The 18,743-nt window shown below is 41.5% G+C and overlaps 1 long non-coding RNA gene across 1 annotated transcript in view; it reads left to right on the top strand.

Annotated features, from left to right (window-relative positions):
- LOC115296590 overlaps positions 1–18,743 on the top strand; it is a 171,219-nt gene that overhangs the window by 31,877 nt on the left and 120,599 nt on the right. The window contains exon 2 of the long non-coding RNA XR_003910938.1: positions 1,290–1,399. This is a non-coding gene — a long non-coding RNA (uncharacterized LOC115296590). The remainder of the gene's footprint in view (positions 1–1,289; positions 1,400–18,743) is intronic.

Genomic DNA, 18,743 nt, shown 5'->3' with positions numbered 1-18,743 from the left:
CTACATTCATACACTGAAGTTTCAATCTCCACATTTCCTCAGAATGGGACTGCTGTTGAGATAATTTTCTTAAACTTGTGGTAGAGCTGATACATAACGTTGTCTTCGTGTTGGGGGTACGGCATAATGATTGGATATGTGTATAAATTGCAAAATGATCACGCTAAGTCAACACCCGTCCCCACATGTAAATATAAAAATTTGTGTGTGATGAGAACTATTTATTTATAACGTTTATTGTGAGAGAGACTGGGGGTGGGGGAGGGGCAAGGATAGAGAATCTCAAGAAGGCTCCTTGCTGTGCTGTGAGTGTGAATCCCAATGCAGAGCTCGAACCACCAACCGTGAGATCATGACGTGAGCCGAAGTCAAGAGTTGGTTGCTCAGCTGACCTCTAAGATCTACTCTTTAGGAACTTTAAATATGCAATATAGTATTGACTATAGTCACCATGCTGTGTGTTACGTACCCACAATTTATTTATTTGTTTGTTGTATAATTAGAAGTTTCTACCTTTGAAGAGATGATTGTTGAAATGATCTTAAGTGTGGGCGCTAGTCCAATATGACCGGTGTCATTATAAGAAGAAAAATTTGGGACGTAGATAGTCATCGAGGCAGGACCATGCCCAAGCTGAGAAAAGGAGACTCAGAAGAAACCAACCTTGATGAGACTTTCATCTTGGGCCTTGAGCTGCCAGAATTGTGAGAAAATATATTTCTGTTGCTTGAAGCCACCCAGCCTGTGAAACCTGACAATTACAGTTCAAGCAGACGAATGCAGCACCTTTAGGTACTCCGATCCTGCACGTGCCGTGCTTGAGATCCAGTGGATTCCAATGGTCTGCCCTATCTAACCTTGAAGCATTTGTCATCCTTCCTGGTGTGATGAAATATGTGTGTGTACAATATAGAGCAGTCAGCTCTGTGTCCAAACTAGTAATAATTTGCGTCGGTGCCATTGACATTTAAAAACCTTCTATCCCATGTTTGTCCTTTGCAACTTAGACCCACACGCCAACCTCGGTTCATTTATCCAACAGTAAATGTACGGTTTTATCTTTTGGTGTTCTGCTTTGTGCTCTTATGAAGAGGAAAATAAATCTAGGCTCTGTGAACTAGGCAGGTGTCTTAATGTGCTATTTAAATGTTTGATCCTCACAATAACATTGAACTTAGGATTCCGTTTCCACGGTGAGGAAACAAGGTCAAAGAGGTGAAAAACTCACGGGGAGAGCCAATATTCTAACCCTGCTCTATCTAAAACAAAACCCTGTGCTCTTTCCACAGAGCTGGTTGTGTCTTCATTGTAATTCTGTGACCGGGAAGTTGAATCCACTAAAGAAACATGTACGACAGAAGAGGCCCAGAGAAGGCTATTTGTGTGGTCGTTGTGACTGGTGAGTCTGAAAACAGTTTTAAGCAGGTTGCTCATTGGCTGCCCCAATCCCATACAGACAGTGGCCTCTGCAAGGGAAGCCATGATGTGGGGGTGGACTGTCTTGTCACAACACCAGTGCAGCCCTGTCTCTGAAGTCTTGCAGAAGGAACCAAGGAGCCTATAGGTTGCAGTCAGTGCGCCTCATGTGCTAGCTTTGGGCATTTGGTCACATTACTTTCCAAACCGACTCTCTAGCCTAAGTCCTCATTTCCGCTGATGCCATCACTTCCGCGTCCGTGGAGTCTGGAAACCTTGAAGTCATTCTTCTGTTTTCCTTGCCCTTTGCTCTTCCCTCCTGTCTGCAAAATCACCAAGCCTGAGCACTTTTTCTTCTTGGGGCTGTTTCGTGCCATCAACCCCAAGTCCTTGATCATGTTTGGGCAAAGCCGCTTTGCCTCAGCGGCTGATGCACGCTTTCTGTTTTGTATGCCATCAGCTCCCTCAGCACCCCCTGGGGTTCAAAGTCCATGCTCTGTGCCTGCCTGTCCCATGTGTCCCAGGCTTCCATTGCCCATCGGAGATTCCACCTCCTCCATGAAGCCCTCCTGAGCTACCCAAGCAATCTCTCTGAGCGTTCATAGCATTACTGCTTAGAACTCTCTTAAAGCATCAATTTTGTCCTGCCCTTTACTCAAGTCATGAATTTTTAAACTGTGTTTGATTAATGTAAAAATTTCATCCTAAATATGTCTTTGACTTTCAAAGTGTGCTAAATATTGTATTTTAAAACAGATCATGGGAATTATGTTGAGGTCTTTTTTCCCCAAAATATGCACGCTCCTCTAGAGGGTCCACTGAACTCTGCTGTCCCCACATCCTTCCTAAGTGCCTCTTGTTAGGAGGCTTACTGATTGAAATGTCTTCCCTTAGACCTTGGATGGTAGAGAATGTTCTTACCATGTCTCACCTTTCTGCTAATGTCTAATTTATTGTTTAGTGTCTCATAAGTGTTAATTTTGCATGGTAATAGGGAAAACTGACTAGGGCTTAGAGAAAGGTAACACACATAAAAACAGCACAGTTCACCAGGCACAGGACTGCAGTCACCAAAATAAACTGAGCTGTCAGGAACTTGGTTGCAGGTGCACGTGGGTTTGTGGTGGGGACGCTAGAACACAGGGCTATACTTTACTCCATAGAGGGAGGGGCACAGAAGGTCACATGTGCCACAGAGTCTGAACTCCTGGACCTTGTTCCCACTGGCTCTTCTCACATGCTGATTTTCTTATTTGGGCAAAGAGAAACAGAGGACTTGCAGACTGGCATCTCATTTGCCCTTAAAAACCGAGTTACTGGATTGGTCTGGTCCTCAGAGCCGTGGGTCCGTGGGGTGCTCACCCCCTCCACTGAGGCAGCAGCATTACACGGAGGTACAGCAGAAATGGAAATCCTGAATGATAGGTGAAGCCACTCGCTTCTTTCTCTGTCGCCATCCACATCTTGGTAAAAGCACACTCTTGGGTTCAAGGACACGGTGCTGGAATCAGTTCTACCCTTTCCCTTGGATGAGTTAAGGCTACATAAATAGATAACATACATGGAAGAAAGCTATGTTCGTTCTCTATAGAGACAAAACAGGCGGTTGGCTAGGGCTCGGACAGGGAAGTGGGAGGTGATTCCATGCTCTGCGTTTCTTTGCAGGGTGATTGAACTATCCAGAAATTACACTGAGGACTGTACAGATCTGTAAATGCATGAACAACATTCAGTGAGTTGTGTACTTAATGTGGGTGCATCTTATATTTAAAAGATGCCTCAGACAAAGGTTTTGAAAACGAGGATGTGCCAGGGTAGAATGGTAGGAATAAGGGAAGCAGTGTGGCATCTGGGTGCGCTCTGTGCAGGTGGGCAGGTGCGAGGCCGGCCCAGGTCTCCTGCCACAATCATAGCATGATGCCCGTGACAGGCCAGCGTCCATCCGCCACCGTCAGGCCTCAGAGGATGATAGCGTTCCCTGCTGTTCCTGTGATTATATTGACTTCAGGTTTTAATCTTGTTTCTAGCTGTTTTTTTGTTTTTCTTGTTGGGTTTTTTTTTTTTTTCCTGCCTTAGCCACTGAAATGTGAACATTTGTGTTTTTCGTTGCCTTTTCAGAAGGCGATGAAGAGGTTTGGGGCAATTTCTCTCATCTGGGTTCTTTCAATTGTCAGCACCCCTCACTGGCTTAACTGAACAGAAACCTGAAGGAGCACCAGAGGGATGGTGGAAGAGTGCTTACTGAGTGGCTGCTGTGGACTGAATTGTCCATAGACACTGAATCGTGTCTCCCCAAAATGCTTACGGGAGAGCCTTGACCCTCCAGTGCAACTGCATCTTCAGGAGGCAGTTACGGTTCAATTCCTTCATAAAGTGACACCCTAATTTGATGGGAATGTGCCATAAATGGGAGCTCTTTCAAACACCCCACTATCCGGTGAGGAGATAGAAGGGAAGCCAGAAAGAACCAGGGAAAAGGCTTTCATTTGGAGCCACATCAGCTGATGCCTTGAACTTGGACTTCCAGCCTCCACAGGGAGAAAGAATTCTTCAAATTTCCCAAGCCACCCAGTCTGTGGAATTCTTGTTACGGTTGCTTAAGCTGACAAATACAGTGTCTTCCAGAAAAAGAACACTGCCCGTGTGTTGAAGGCGCTAATGTCTTTATAATAACAGATGTTCTGAAATATTCAAGCCATTGTACTTCTGTTCTAGAAAAAAGGATGGGATCATTTCTTTTGCTGGTGGTGGTTTATGATTCCCCTTCTCCCCCAACCCCCCTTGGGCTGTTCTTACTGTTATAACAATAAGGGAAGAATTGCTCACAACAGAAAGCATACATTTTATCTAATTCCTCATAAAATTTCTTAGAATAAGAAATTAGTAAAATATTGGTTGTCACAGTCTCCCAGCCACACTGAGTGTGTGGATTCATTCAGAATCCCTGCCTTGACAGTCACTAAATGTGATTTGATTTTGCTTTCTATATGTTTCTTGAATCCGTTCCTTTCCCCTGTGCCTTTATTTATGTCAACAGCACCTCTCGTGTGAGTTATTTTTATTTTCTGCAAAATCTCTTTTGGCTGTATGTCTGTCAATGGCCTTGAGTTGCCCACAGATATAGAACCTCCCATTGTCTTCCATGTTCCATTGCTTGCTATGTCTTCAGACCCATTTCTACTCATTGCTCTTACGTGTGTGTGTCTCCAATATCGCTGTTCTGGTTGGAGTTCCTGACCACAGCATGCTGTGCCATTTCCGGGTCTTTGCTGGACCTTGTTTGTCCCTGAAATTCTCAGGTTGTCCCTCAACCATTTTTCTTGATGGCTTAAATAATCATATGGTCAGGGTAAACTTCAATAATTTATAATTTACTATAGAATTTTAAAACCAGGGTCTGTTTAAGATTAAAAGTAGGCACTTATTAATTCTTCACTTTAGAACCCCAGGCATCAAGTGAAATTATCTTGAGTAAATAGGATGAACAACTATCTTATTTCTAGTTAAAACTCTACAATCCCTCCTTTAGGAATCCTCCAGTTAACATGCCATAATTTGCCCTATATTTTCACGTGGTGTTGTTTATGCCTTTAATATAATGTACTCAAACTATCTTGTTATAGTCTCACTCCTCATCCTGATTCGAAGGTGGAAAGTTGGGAGGAATTGGATCTTTCTCATTTGGTGGGGGGAGGGGATGGAGGTGGCAGGTGTGTGTGGCTAGCACTTAGTCCCAGATTGTAGAGATCCAAGAAACATAAAGAGGTAAACTCCATATATGATGCTGTTATTTCTGTACAAAACTCATGATAATTCGTAAAAAGCAGCTGAGCTTTGGACAAGCTGTGCAGAGCTCTAGAAGGCGTGCAGGGCTGAGGAGGCTGAAAGGAAGCTTCATGGTCCCAATATTGAGGCCCTAGGGAAGACGACAGGTGTAGGTTGGGACCTTAAAAGAGTCGCGTGCTAGGAAGAGACATGAAAAGAACATAGTCTTAACTCCATAAAATAGAAGATAAGTTCAGATTCAAGTTAGCAAGATGCCCGATGAAATGATAAAGGATCTACCTCTAGCTAAACTGATCGCCAAAAGCAAACTTAGATCCACATCGAGGAAAGTATCCTCTAGAGAGTCAAGGGTTCCCTTCAAGTGTTTATAGACCATGCCCAGCATATAATAAAAAATGACTGTGCACACCAGAAGGCTAGGTAAATGGGGAAGGAGTGAGGAGAAAGAGCAATAGAAAGAAACCTATAAGTCTTCCAGACACCGCAATTAGGGACTTGAGAGGATCTCTGAAAATATTCAAGAAATCATGTACTAAGATTAAGGATAATTGCAGCAAATCAAAAAGAAGTTTAAAAATAACGGAAGCCAAGATGTGGATATGTGGGTTTAACAACACATTTGAGAGGTGTCTGGGTGGTAAGCGTCCAGCGCTTGATTCTGGCTCAGGGCCTGATCTCACATTTCTCACCATCGAGTGTTGCATTTGGGTTCTGCGCTGACAGTGCAGATCCTGCTGGGGATTCTCTCTCTCTCCCCCTTTGTCTCTCTCGGCCCTTCCCTCACTCTCTTTGTCTCTCAAACGTTAAATTCTACTTAAAAAACAGATTTGATGCAGCTCGAGAGGGTTGGATCTGTGGATCAGTTTCCAGTTTTGGAAAACATTTTTTCTTACAGCAATTCAGAAGAAATGATTAGTACTAAGGCAGGAAGAGAGAGAAAGGATGTGAACATGTTCAACAGGAGACACATGGAAAACAGTGAATTAGCCCAACATGTGTAATCAAACTCTGAAGAGAAAGGACATGGTTTATTTAAAAAAAAAATAACAGTGTCCCCTGGGTGGCTCAGTTGGTTGAGCATCCTTGTGTTTATTTTGGCTCAGGTTGTGATGTCAAGGTTTGTGGGATCGAGCCCCACTTTGGGCTCCGTGCTGACTGCATGGAGCCTGCTTCGGATTCTCTCTCCCACGCGCATGCATCTGTGTGCTCTCTCTCAAAATAAATATCTTAAAAAGGTTTGAGAATTAAACAAAATGAATGAAGCACATCAAGCCCCCAAACTTAAAATGCCTCACATAAATAATTTAGAAAAAATATTCCAACCCTAGGCATACCATAATGAAATGCTAAAAATTAGAGACAGAGGCAATTTTAAAAGCTCTGCTAGAACTGGAGTTTCTGGATTCTGTCTGTCTACTTTCATCCTACTTGTGTTGGGCTCCTTTTTCTCATGAATACCTTGTCACGGTCAGCTAATAATAACAATCCAGGCACCTTGGCAAAGCCTCGCTTTGCAGTCTCTTTGCCTGAAGCCACGTATCAGTATGTTGATTATGTGGTCACAGGAGACCCGTAAGTTCCATAGCCCAGCATTGTGTAACATACGCCATCCTTTTTCTCAGACTCGAATCATGTTTTCCTCAGCACCTACCTCCCTGATTCCATAGCCAGTGCCTCATCATTACGCATTGGTAGGTCACCACCCTACTTCTGGTACCAATTTCTTCTGGTCCAGATTTCTGTATTTTTCGTTTTTGCTTCAGTAGCCATGACCTTGGAATCCCATTAATTTATACTAACATTTATTTCTTGCTCTCCTTCCATTTTGCCAGCTAGCACATCAGTAGCTGCTCCTCTGCTCCACGAGTCTTCCCATTCTGACATGCATGTGGAACAACCTGTATATTTTCCATCTGTATTTTAATGCTATTATATACATTGTTTCGATACTTCTTAGGCTGGAGGGGGGGAAATGACAGGACTTTCTGAAACAACTGCTGGGTTTTCCAGCTTCTGCTTATACCTGGCTCACATTTGGTCATCTCTTTGTGCCTTTGGCCAAAGCCAGTCACATCGAGAAGTCTTAAAATGTTATGGGGAAGCATAAGGCATTGATAGGGCACTGTGATTTGTGTGGCAGTGGGTGGGGATGTGATATACTTCTGTAGTGAAGAATGGAGCCGGTGGTGAAGGACAGTAATATACCAAGGACACCAAGGCCAGTTGTGTCTAAGATGCTTGACAAATTTGGTGGAATAATTTACCAATCCCCTGAGATGCCCACGTGCCTGGATTTCCTGCCAAGCAGACTAAATAGAAGACTGGAATCTTACAATGAAAAGAGGCTTGTCACAAAGCTTTCTTCATTGAAAACCAGTCATGACCATGTATGTTATTAGGCTCATTACTATTGTGTTAGTTATTTGTATGTTTTATATTTATTAGGGTCTTCCCATGTACCAGGCACAGTGGTAACACTTTTCCTGAAATTATCTATGTAAACCTAAGAAGAGCCCTAAGTTGCAACTATTTCTACTCAAATTTATAGATGGGAATGGTAAAGGACACAGTTAATTTTTCCGAAGTCCTAAATCCCTGCTCTTACGCACTATAATTTATTTCCTGTAATACATAAATTCTAGAAAAGGATCATCCACCCTTTGTGGACATTGCAAGAATAGCGACTCACCACTTCCTGACGTGCTCTCTTCTAATTTAGGGTAGCTCACTGTACTCAAGACAAAATTACCCGCTTTTTAGTCAGTTTCTCCTAATATTCCAGTTGTCCTTCTTTCCAACTTATGGGGCTAAACATGTAGGAAATAATCCAGTGACTCTTCCTTTAGGTGATAGAAATATCTTTTAAGTTTTTTCTTTTCCGTTTTAAAAGTAGTTTCTTCAGCCATTCCTTACATGTTCCAGATTACAGATTTTTGTCATCTTTGCTACCTTCTCCTTGGACTGTCAGACTCTTTAAAATGTGGCAGAGTAAGAATGTAACGCAGGTGAACACTCATGTTACATTCTCAAGAGTTCTATTCAACTGAAATATGTCAGAACACAGAAGTGTAGTACGTGATATTTCAGAAAAGCCGATGCCTGCCTCTGGTCTGAGTCATGATAACAATGAATGGCTATATTCTGAGGAAGGGCCACTTCTGTTTTTACTGTGAAATCAGTGCCCATCACTGATACTTTTGCAGAATCATGGCCTCCGATCATGGCAAAGACTCAAGAATTAAAGGGGAATGATGGGTTCCTCTGGTTTGCTTTGGCAAATTTATGTGCTCACATAGAACACTAATTGCTTCAATTGAACCTCTTGGCTCAAACCAAATAACTGCGTGTGTGTGTCTGACACTTGTGATTGTCAAATCCCAAAGCTGATGAGAACCCTAAACAAACTAACTTCTCTGCTTCTCCTCCGCATAACACACACAGCAAATATAGTCACCGCCGTTGCTCTTTAAAATGTCAGCTCCCTTATGCTTTTACTCCTGCAGTTATGAGAAGATTCTCTTACCTAAAAACCCTGAGCTTGGAAGCGCATGGTAAATTCCTGTCTTAGCGATTAGTAGGTCTGTACCAGGTGATCATCACGTAAGTTACAGATTTCGCCCTCTGAAAAGCCTATTTGTCTTATTTGAGGGACCAGGTAGGTCAGGATGCAGACACTCTAGCGTGACTGTACCAACGAAGAGTCACATGCTGTCAGTGTGTTAATCATGTTAGGAAAATGGAATTTACTGTCTCTAGTTCCTGAGACGTCTAAAGATTCTAGTGCAGTGTTGCTTCAGTCTTGTAGGCATTCAATAAGGGAAACAAAGACCAGAGAATCCAGTACTGGATTCACCATTCTTATTTCTATATTCCATTTGGATTTGGGGAGCCCATCTTGAACTTCTTTAGAGAATAAAAGAGCCTTCACATAATAAAACTTACCTGGAAGTCTTGGTAAAGCGCAGCTTGCTGTCCACTCTGAGTTTGATTCAGAAGATCTGGGATGGATCCAATGAATTTGCATTTCAAATGAGTTCTCGGGTGATGCGGATACTCTTATGGTCAGGAGACTCCACCTTGAGAAACTTCGGTGTAGAGAACTTTTTTTTTTTAAGATTTTATTTTTAAGTAATCTCTATACCTAGTGTGGGGCTTAGACTCTCAACACCAAGATCAAGAGTTGGATGTTCTACTGACTGAGCCAGCCAGTCACCCCGAGAGCATTTTGAATGGATCCTTCTCCTTAAGGAATTACGGCTTCCTCCGTGTCCTTGACAGTGGAATTCATAACCTCCTGATGACTGTGCTCCCTGGAATGTTTCCCCCTCTAAGCCAGAACACTGATTGAGGATCAGGCAACCAAGATAAATCCCAGCAACACTTAGGTTTGTAGCATGAAGGTGGTACTAGGGTTAAAGTTACTCAGTTTGGCAAATGCAGTCCGAAGTAGGTGAATTCCTTCGTTAGCCTTTCATAAACGTATTTTGAAATTTCTGTGTTTCTGCTTATCATTCTTTTCCAAGATGGATGGGGTGTGCCATTTGGACATAGGTTTATTCAGAACCTTCCTAGATGAGTGATTCACATTTTGAAAATAAATTTTTCTGAGTAAAGGAGGCATTTTAGGGCAATTCCTAAAAACCAGGAAACAGGCAGGTTAATACATTCTTAGCTATGTTAATACCTATATTAGCTACATTTGACACCTGTATGTGTGAGTAACAGTCTTGAAAACAATACATAGTGTTGTGATCCCTTAATTCGGGGAACCATTGGTTCATTTGAGTGCCGGATATTTATTGATATATTTCTTAAATTTTAAGTGTCTGATCTTATTATGCAAGCTGCATTTGGTTAGGGCTTCCTACTAGTCTTTTAGTGTGTGTGTGTGTGTGTGACAGAGAGAGAGAGAGAGAGAGAGAGAGAGAGAGAGAGAGATTGTGTCACTTTTGAAATGGAATAAAGCAGGGCATGAAAATGCTTCCCTTACCATAAGCAAGTTTTATACTTTAGTGTGATTACAGCTAGATGGGGTCTCTCTTCTGCCTTTTTACTGTGTTTCTATTTACCTTCTACTTTATGGATTTTCTGTTTTTGCTCTTTTCTGACATTCCTTTTTGCCTGTTACTGAAAAATGGAGGTTTTTTACTTTTGGTTTTCTATTTTGTCAATTTAGAAATTATTCATTCTCTTAACTTTCTTATAGTGGTCATCTTAAATATATATGTTTAACAACATATATACTTAAAATGAATTTTGATCTGTAGAAGGATCATTTTTATTTCAAATTTTTTATTTAAATTATAGCTAATGGAAAGTTTCATATTGGTCTTCAGGAGTTCATCACTTACATACAACACACAGCGCTCATCCTAACAAGTGCCCTCCTTAGTACCCGTCACCCATCCGGCTCACCCCCACTCACCTCCCCTGTGCTCTATTATTCAGTCTCTTATGGTTGCCTCATTTTTCTTTCTTCCCCATGTTCCTGTTAGTCTGTTTTGTTTCTTAAATTTCACATATGAGTGAAATCATACGGTATTTGTCTTTCTCTGACTGACTCCTTTTGCTTAGTGATCTTAAGATATTTTAACTCCAACTTACCCCCATCTCCTTTTGGTAATTTCAGTCGATTATCTACTATTTTTTTTTTATTTAAATACCTCTTATAAAAAAATAAATACTTCTTATAAGTTAGTTTTTATCAGTAATATTTTTAAATAGATTTTTTATTTTTAAGTAATCTCTACACCCAATGTGGGGCTCCAACCCATGACCCCAAGATCAAGAGTTTCACGCTCCACTGACCAAGCCAGCCCCAGTAGTAATAATCTTGCTTATACTTACTGCTTGTATAGACTTACCTCAGCTTTTACTGTTATCTTTACTCTCTGAAATGCCCGACGTTGACAAAGGTCTGAGATTCTGCCTTTCCTCCCAGCCAACAGGAGAGGCTGTGGTCTCCCGAGTCCCTGGGTCCAGAATACACAACTGTAGAACTCACAGCAATAACATAGCTACGAACAGCATTTTCCTATTTCTCTGACAGATTCCTTTGCTCTCCAGGCCTGCAGAGGTAATCTCCCCTCCTCTGGTGTGTTTTAGGTTGGAGCTATGGCTAGTTTCACTTGTCCTCCTTACCAATCTATGTGGAATGTGAAAAATAGTAGAATTTAAGCAGTTTCTACTATGTTAAGGGACCTGAAAGTATTTTTTTCTCATTTTTTAAGGGAATTTGTGGATGTGTACTTTATCAAAGTCGTCACTATTAGACTTTATCCTCCTTAATGTTAATTAATTGGTGGAAAGGACCATGGCTGTTATTTACAATAAGCCCTGAGCAAAACTTTGGAAAATGGTCTAAAAAGTTGCTAAGGATGTCATTCCTAGCATCATAAAAATGCCTAATAAGAACTTTTGTTTTGCACTTTAATATGTCATGGTGGGGTTGAACAACTAGTGCATTAACATCTGAGTACCAATTTTAAAGGATAGTTTTATCTCACACTGAGTGATTGTTGATTCTTGGGTCTTGTTTTCCTCATCTGGGAAATAATTCTCCTTTTACTCTCACCTTCTCTCATGCGGAAGCATTTAAAATACTGCCAGGCAGAACTTGTGCTGGGCAGAGTTACAGTTCCCCCTCCTAACCCCAGAAGCTGCATGTATGTGAGCTCACACGGCACAGGACCTTTGCACGTGGGGGTAAGTTAAGAATTTGAAGCAAGGAGGATTATCCTGGATTAGCTGGGGGCTGGGCGGTATGATCTCAAGGACTCTTAGGAGCTCAGGAGGGAGTCAGGAGATGTGTTACAGAAGCAATCAGTATGATGCAGCGTGAGGAAGGCTTGCCTGTGCATTGGTCGCTGGATTTGAAGATGGAAGGAACCAGGAGCCGAAGGACACAGCCTTCAGAAGGCTGGGAAATCAGAGAAATAGAGCCTCTTCTTGAGCCTCCACATACCATGAAGTCCGGCTGACAGCTCTTGTGTCTGTAGTTGTGTTTTTAGTTGAAGCATACTTGACACCTAATGTTATCAGTGCTTTGATTTTACCCAAGTAAGACCTGTTTTGCACCCTGACCTCCGAAAGGTATAATAAACTTGTGTTCTTCTAAGCCGTTACATTTATTGTCATTTGTTATAGCAGCAATAGGAAACTAATACGCTATTTTACTAGATTACTGGGATGATTTAAAAACTTAATTGATAATGAGAAAGTGCTTTGTAAACTGAAGTATTATAAATGTTAATTATTATTAATAAAATTAAAGTGGGTTCTAACAACTCTAATTAGAAGGATGAGATCTGTTGCAAACAAAATCTAGATTAGAAATGGGCTAGTGGCTCTTTGCCATTTTCATCAACTTTAATAGGGTTTCTCTCAAAGTGAATTAACAGAACCATTAAAAGCAATCCCTCTGGGACCAATCTGAAATTAATTTTTGAGCTTGATCTCCCCAACATTCTCGAAGCCATAAATTGAAAGGAAGCAATAATTCTTCTCTTGAGTCATGCATTTGCTTCGGTAGGAAGCCCACTGGTGCAGCGCACCCTGGCCTGGGAATAACACGACCTTGGCGAGTTGAAAATGTTTAAGTCCAAGAAAAGTCCGCTATATAGGCCATAGTCCCTTGCAGTGTAATCCTAATGATAGACTGGTTATTTTAAAAATGTGCAGTCTGCAAATATATAGAGGAATCTTTTCCAGCAGTACTAAACTCAAGAGAAAACTGACTTTCTTCCATTTCAGCTGCCTCCTCCCTCCCCCTGGACTCACCCTCTGGTTGTTACCACCAATCAGCCCTCATGAGAAAATATAATCACACCTTTATTGCCAACAGACTATAAAATAATCCAATTGGTACAAATCGTTTGAAATTACCCCTTTATAGCCCATGGGTTCCTCCTTTGTGCCCCTGGGAATTATTTTACATTCAGCAACAATGATATTTGAAGTTTAAGTCAACCTAGATGTTTGCCTTAAACTTATATGTAGCATAAATGTAGAAAAATGATTGACTACAATCATCCCTATCTAACCCGCTTCTGTATCCTCAAAATTCCTAGTTTGTTCTTGCAGTGACTTTCAAAAGCGTGCCGATTATTGAAATTAAAACAAATTTGTCTGCTACAGACATGACTTTGGTTTCAAATGCACTCTGATAAATCTGCCTGATCCAGCACAAAGAAAAGAAAAAAAAACCCCAGACATTAAGAAGGATCTGGCTCATGTAGTGGATACTGTAGGGACACCTACTCCATAATTTCACTTAGGACTTTGAAAGAGAAAATGTTCCTTCTGAGTTCATTGCTGCACAGAATTATTTTGCTGTAGCAATCAAACAGCAGAAGCCTCCCACAGAGCTTGAGCCCTAAGGCTTATGGGAATTGTAGTCTCCTACAAAAATAGACCTGCTGAGGATGCCTGTGAAGTCTTGTCTCCAGAAGTGCAAGAATGCCAGGGATATATGCATTTGATTTGTAAGGAATTCTCTTTGGGCTCAAACTCAACATGGGTCGGTGTGGCACGCCTCTGCAGGAGCACAGTTTGGACAGTACAGAAAACGGGGAGAATTTTGGTCTGCTTTGGTGTGTCAGTGTTTAGCTTCTTGGCTTGTGTCCAGTAGAACTAAATATGAATTGTGTTTTTGTGTTTGTAATCCTTGTCCTGAGCTGCAGCAGCTTCTGTAAAATGCAGCCTGGCACCTCCTCATGCTAGGCATTGAACTTCCCCATCCAAGTCCTTGGACACCTTCTCTCAGAACCTTGTTAAAATCATAAATGTACTCAGGCATATGAAAGTCGGGTGTTCTAATTTATAAGTGCAGTTTGGAAATTTTAAGGGGATTTAATTAAGTTTTTAAATGAGGCTGGTTATTTTAAGAGGAATTTAGTTTTCATCACTTGAGTTTATCAGACGCGAATCAAAGTTTCCTCCAAGAGTTGGTCTTTTTTTATATAACATTATGTTTATAAATAGATGAGAAGATTTACAAGTTGAATTTAGAGCAGAGTACATTACAAGTTTTTTTAAACTTTAATAGACAAAAATAAAAACACAAATAACTCTAAATAGCTCTTTTTATGTAAATAGGAACCCTTGGGTAAAATTACTTTGACAAGATTGGCAGTTCTCCCAACTGGCGTATGTCTTTGAAAATGCCTAATTCCTTCTGCGTTGCCAAGGCGTCTCTTTGGATCATTGTTCGGCCTCGGGTGGACATCTTGAGAACACTTTGTCCAATATTCAGGGCACCCGGTGCTCTAGGTGGTCCTGATTTCTGAGGCTTTTTACACAGTCGTCCCCTACTGGTCTGTCTGGAAGCCTTCCCAGGTGACCTATGTCCCTGTTCCCCTTCCTCCCTGTCCCCTGTCCTCTTACGTTCCCAAAGACCCCTCTGTCTTTGAAACTCTACTCTTCCTTCTTATTCCCATCAACTCCCAGGCACCAGCCTACTTTCTTTAGGCCTCTGTCCTTTAGTCTAGGTTCACTTACATCTGGTTTTTTGTTTTGGAGATAGCAGGGGGTTTAGATCCATGGGGAGTAGAGAATGAGATTAAGGAAGGCAAAACCTCTATGGGACAATAAGAATTAAAGTCCTTTATTAAGCTAAACTTGTTCTTTGACTCTGTTCTGTGAATTGAGTTGTATTTCAAATATAATTCCCTTCCTAGCTTCGTATCGACCAATCTTCCAATTCTTTCAGAATTACAGAACCTGGAAAATGGGATGGGGAATGCCGTCCTGGATCAGCTAGATAGACCACTCTTGTCTGGCACTGGAATCGAGTAAATAATAATTTTTCTTTACATTTTATTTGTGCATGTCATTTCTGTATTTGTCCAATCTCTCTCTCCCTGTCAAGATGATGATCTCTTGACTAAGCCTGTTTTGTTTGTTTGCTTGAATCTTACTTGGTAAGAATCCTTCACATGAGATCTACCTTCTTAACAAAATTTTAAGTGTACCATAGATGGTTGACTATGGACTAAGCATTTTTTCTTACTTAATTTTCTTAGAGCATTTTGGGTTCATAGCGAAGGCGAGGAGGTACAGAAATTTTCCATCTATCCTGTTGTGGTCCATTTGTTACAACTGGTGAACCTACTCTGATGTCCCAATCATCTGAAGTCCATAGTTTACATTATGCTTCGCTGGTGGTGATGTGCATCCTTGGTTCTGGGCAACTGTATAATCACATGTATCTACCATGATAGTATCCGACAGAATAATTTTGCCCATCTAAAACTCCTCTGTGCTCACCTCTTCATCCCTCCCTCATCCAACCCCTGCCAATCACTTCTGTTTTTAGTGTCTCCATATATTGCCTTTTCCAAAATGTCATCTAGTTGGATCCATCCAGTATGTAAGTAGGCTTTTCAGGTTGCCTTCCTTCACTTAGTACTACACATGGAAGTTTCCTCCATGCCTTTTTATGGCTTCTTAGAGAAGCTTCATAGCATCCCCTTCCATCACCAAGTGATTGTGTTCTGGAATCAACACGCTCCCTTGTTCTTGATGGGCCCTCTGTCCAACCTCTTCAGCCTCTGCTGGCCTTTTTAGTTTCCTGGTTTGCCTTTCAGTTTCCTCCTAGAACTGCAGCCATGTCCCAGACTTTAAAATAATTAGCACATCATCTGTAAAGCCCCAGCCTCAGGTCGATGGGCCATATATTGGAAAGCTTAGTAGTTGGGTACACCATATCCTCCTCTAACAAATGAACCTACTAGATGGAGACACATGATACCTCTGCGTGGTTAGTACCTATGTCTGTGTTCTAATTGCCACACCTGGACAGCACCTCCTTGAGAGAAGTATCAGCCCTGACTGAAACGCAGGGTCCCTCCTTGCTTTGAACTTGATTATTTCAACTGCTGGTTTTACGTCCTGGGGGCAAGTCCTGTCACCTGGTTCGTTTCCCCAGCTCTAGACCCTTCTACTCCCTGCTGTCATTACTCTTCCTGCTGCCCTGCTTGTGCTCCCGATGTGCAGAAAGCCCGTGTGAGTTATAGCCGTGCATATCTGCAGTCCAATTATAATTGATGTTCATAGGCCTGTCCCTAAGTCATACCAGGAGCTAAAGGTGCCTTCTAAATCATCAAGGAAAGAATAAATTATGTTCAGTAAAATTTTATTGTTCCCATATTTTTTAGTCTTTGAAACCTGGTAATCCACATAGGAAATATGGTTAGCTCTGTATTAATCAGCTTCATCAACTGTCCATTTTTTAGTAGCTTCAGATTTACTGCCTTCAGAAAGATCTCGATGATTGAATATTTCCTTCCATGTCTGGATATTTGACATCATGCACGCCGATTTCAGACCCAGGGTAGTGTAGCGGGAAGATCATCTCTGATACGTGAGCCCTCAGCCCTTCAGTTGTTCATGCCAATAGTCTTGACTACCTGCTGGTTCTTTTGTTTCGTTGACATTCATAGCTTCTGGGTCAATGCCTTTTGTTCTCTGAAGAGTTAAGCACCTGGTTGACCACCTCTCTCAAATGTTACCTCCTCAATAATTCTTACCAACGCAATGTCCATATTGTGGCGGCCGCAAGTGCTCAGGGCAGACTCCCCGTGTTACCACACACTTGGTGCAGGTCGTGGGGCTGTAGAGCAGAGGAAAAGCTGAGTAGAAAGGATGGGTGTCATTTCTGAGCTGATGCACGTAAGAGCCAATGTGCCATCTCCATCTTCTTCCTTCTCGTTTGTCAGGAAAGAGAGAGAATCCTTTCAGTGACTGAAGATGTCACATGTTGAGACGCAGACCCAAAACTGGAAAGCTGTCTCACACTCTAAGTCACTCAACGGAGAGACCAGAGAGTTGTAGACTCTTGAATCCAACTTTGCATGAATTTGGGGAATATGTTTGACCACATCAAACCATCGGGATTGTTTGTTACTGTGGCACAGCATTACCTGCACACGTAGGTAATCCTTAAAACACCCTGGACTCCAGGTTGACCTCTTCTCATCCTGTAGTCTTCACAGTGGCCTTCCTTCAGCCATCCAGGTCCTCGCATAAATCCTGGACGTTTTGCATAGATTACATCTTGATGTCCCTGCTCTTCACACACTGTCCCCTGTGTTTCCAACGTCTGCGGGCTCTTCCCCGCCTTAGCTACTGTTATACCAGAACCCACTTTATATCCTCATTCCCTTCCTTACCCAGTGTATTTTGTTGAGTCTACCACCAGGACTGTTCCTGTGCACATAACTACAATGACTGCGCACTTACTCGCACTCGCTTGCTCTCACTCTCGCTCTCTCACTCTCTCTCTCTCTTGCTTCATGGCATAACCTGAACTTAGGTTAAATGTGACTTAAAATTTGCAGGGATGCCTGGGTGACTCAGTGAAATGGCTGACTCTTGATTTCAGCTCAGGTCATGGTCTCGTGTTCTCAAGATCCAGCCTCATGTCGGGCTACGCGCTCTCAGCCCGAAGCCTGCTTGGGATTCTCTCTCTCTGCCCTTCCCCCGCTCACACACCCAGTCTTTCAACATAAATTTTAAAAATTACAAAAAATAACTCCAGTGTAGTTAACATATAGTTTTATAATAGATTCAGGTATGCAATATAATGACTCAACAATTCTATACGTTACTCAGTGCTCATTCTGATAAGTATGCTCATAATCCCCTTCCCATCTTTCACCCATCCACCCACATACCTCCCCTCTAACACCCATAAGTTTATTCATTATAGTCAGAGAGTCTCTTTTTGGGTTAGTCTCTTTTTTTCTTTGTTCAATTGCTTTGTGTCTTAAATTCCACACATGAGAGAAATCATACAGTATTTATTTTTCTGACTTACTTAACTTAATAATGGTACACTCTCTAAGATGCATCTATGTTGTTGCAAATGTCAAGATTGCATTTTTATGGCCAAGTGATACTGTATTGTGTGTTTTCCTTAACCAGTTCTTTATTAATTCATCTATCAAAGGACACTAAGGTTGCTTCCATAATTTGGCTATTGTAAATAATGCTACAACAAACATAGGGGTGCATATATGTTTGTAAATTAGTGTTTTCATAATCATCGGTTAAATACTCAGGTGTGGAGTTCCCAGATCATACTGTAGTTCCATTTTTAATTTTCTGTGGCACTCTACACTGTGCCACAGTGGCTGCACCAGTTTGCATTCCCACCACGTCCTGACCCACACTTACTGCTTTTGTCTTTGAGTTTAGCCATTCTGACAGGTGTGAGGTGATATCTCATTATAGTTTTGATTTGCATTTTCCTGATGATGAGTGATGTTGAACATCTTTTCAAGTGTCTGTTGGCCATCTGTATGTCTTCTTTGAAGAAAATGTCTTCTGCACATTTTTAACTGGATTATTTGTTTTACTGTTGAGTTATATAAGTTGTTTGTATATTTTGTATACTACTCTTTATTGGATCGTCATTTGCAAATATGTTTTCCTTTCAGTAGGTTGTCTTTTAGTTTTGTTGATTATTTCCTTCACCGTGCAGAAGCTTTTTATTTTGATGTGCTTCAAATAGTTTTGCTTTTCTTTTTGCTTTGGCTTTG

The sequence above is a fragment of the Suricata suricatta genome, chromosome 7, assembly GCF_006229205.1.
Source record: "Suricata suricatta isolate VVHF042 chromosome 7, meerkat_22Aug2017_6uvM2_HiC, whole genome shotgun sequence".
Classification (NCBI taxonomy): Eukaryota; Metazoa; Chordata; class Mammalia; order Carnivora; family Herpestidae; genus Suricata; species Suricata suricatta.
Note: the sequence above shows the minus strand (reverse complement) of the source record. Positions and strands in the feature narration are given on the sequence as shown.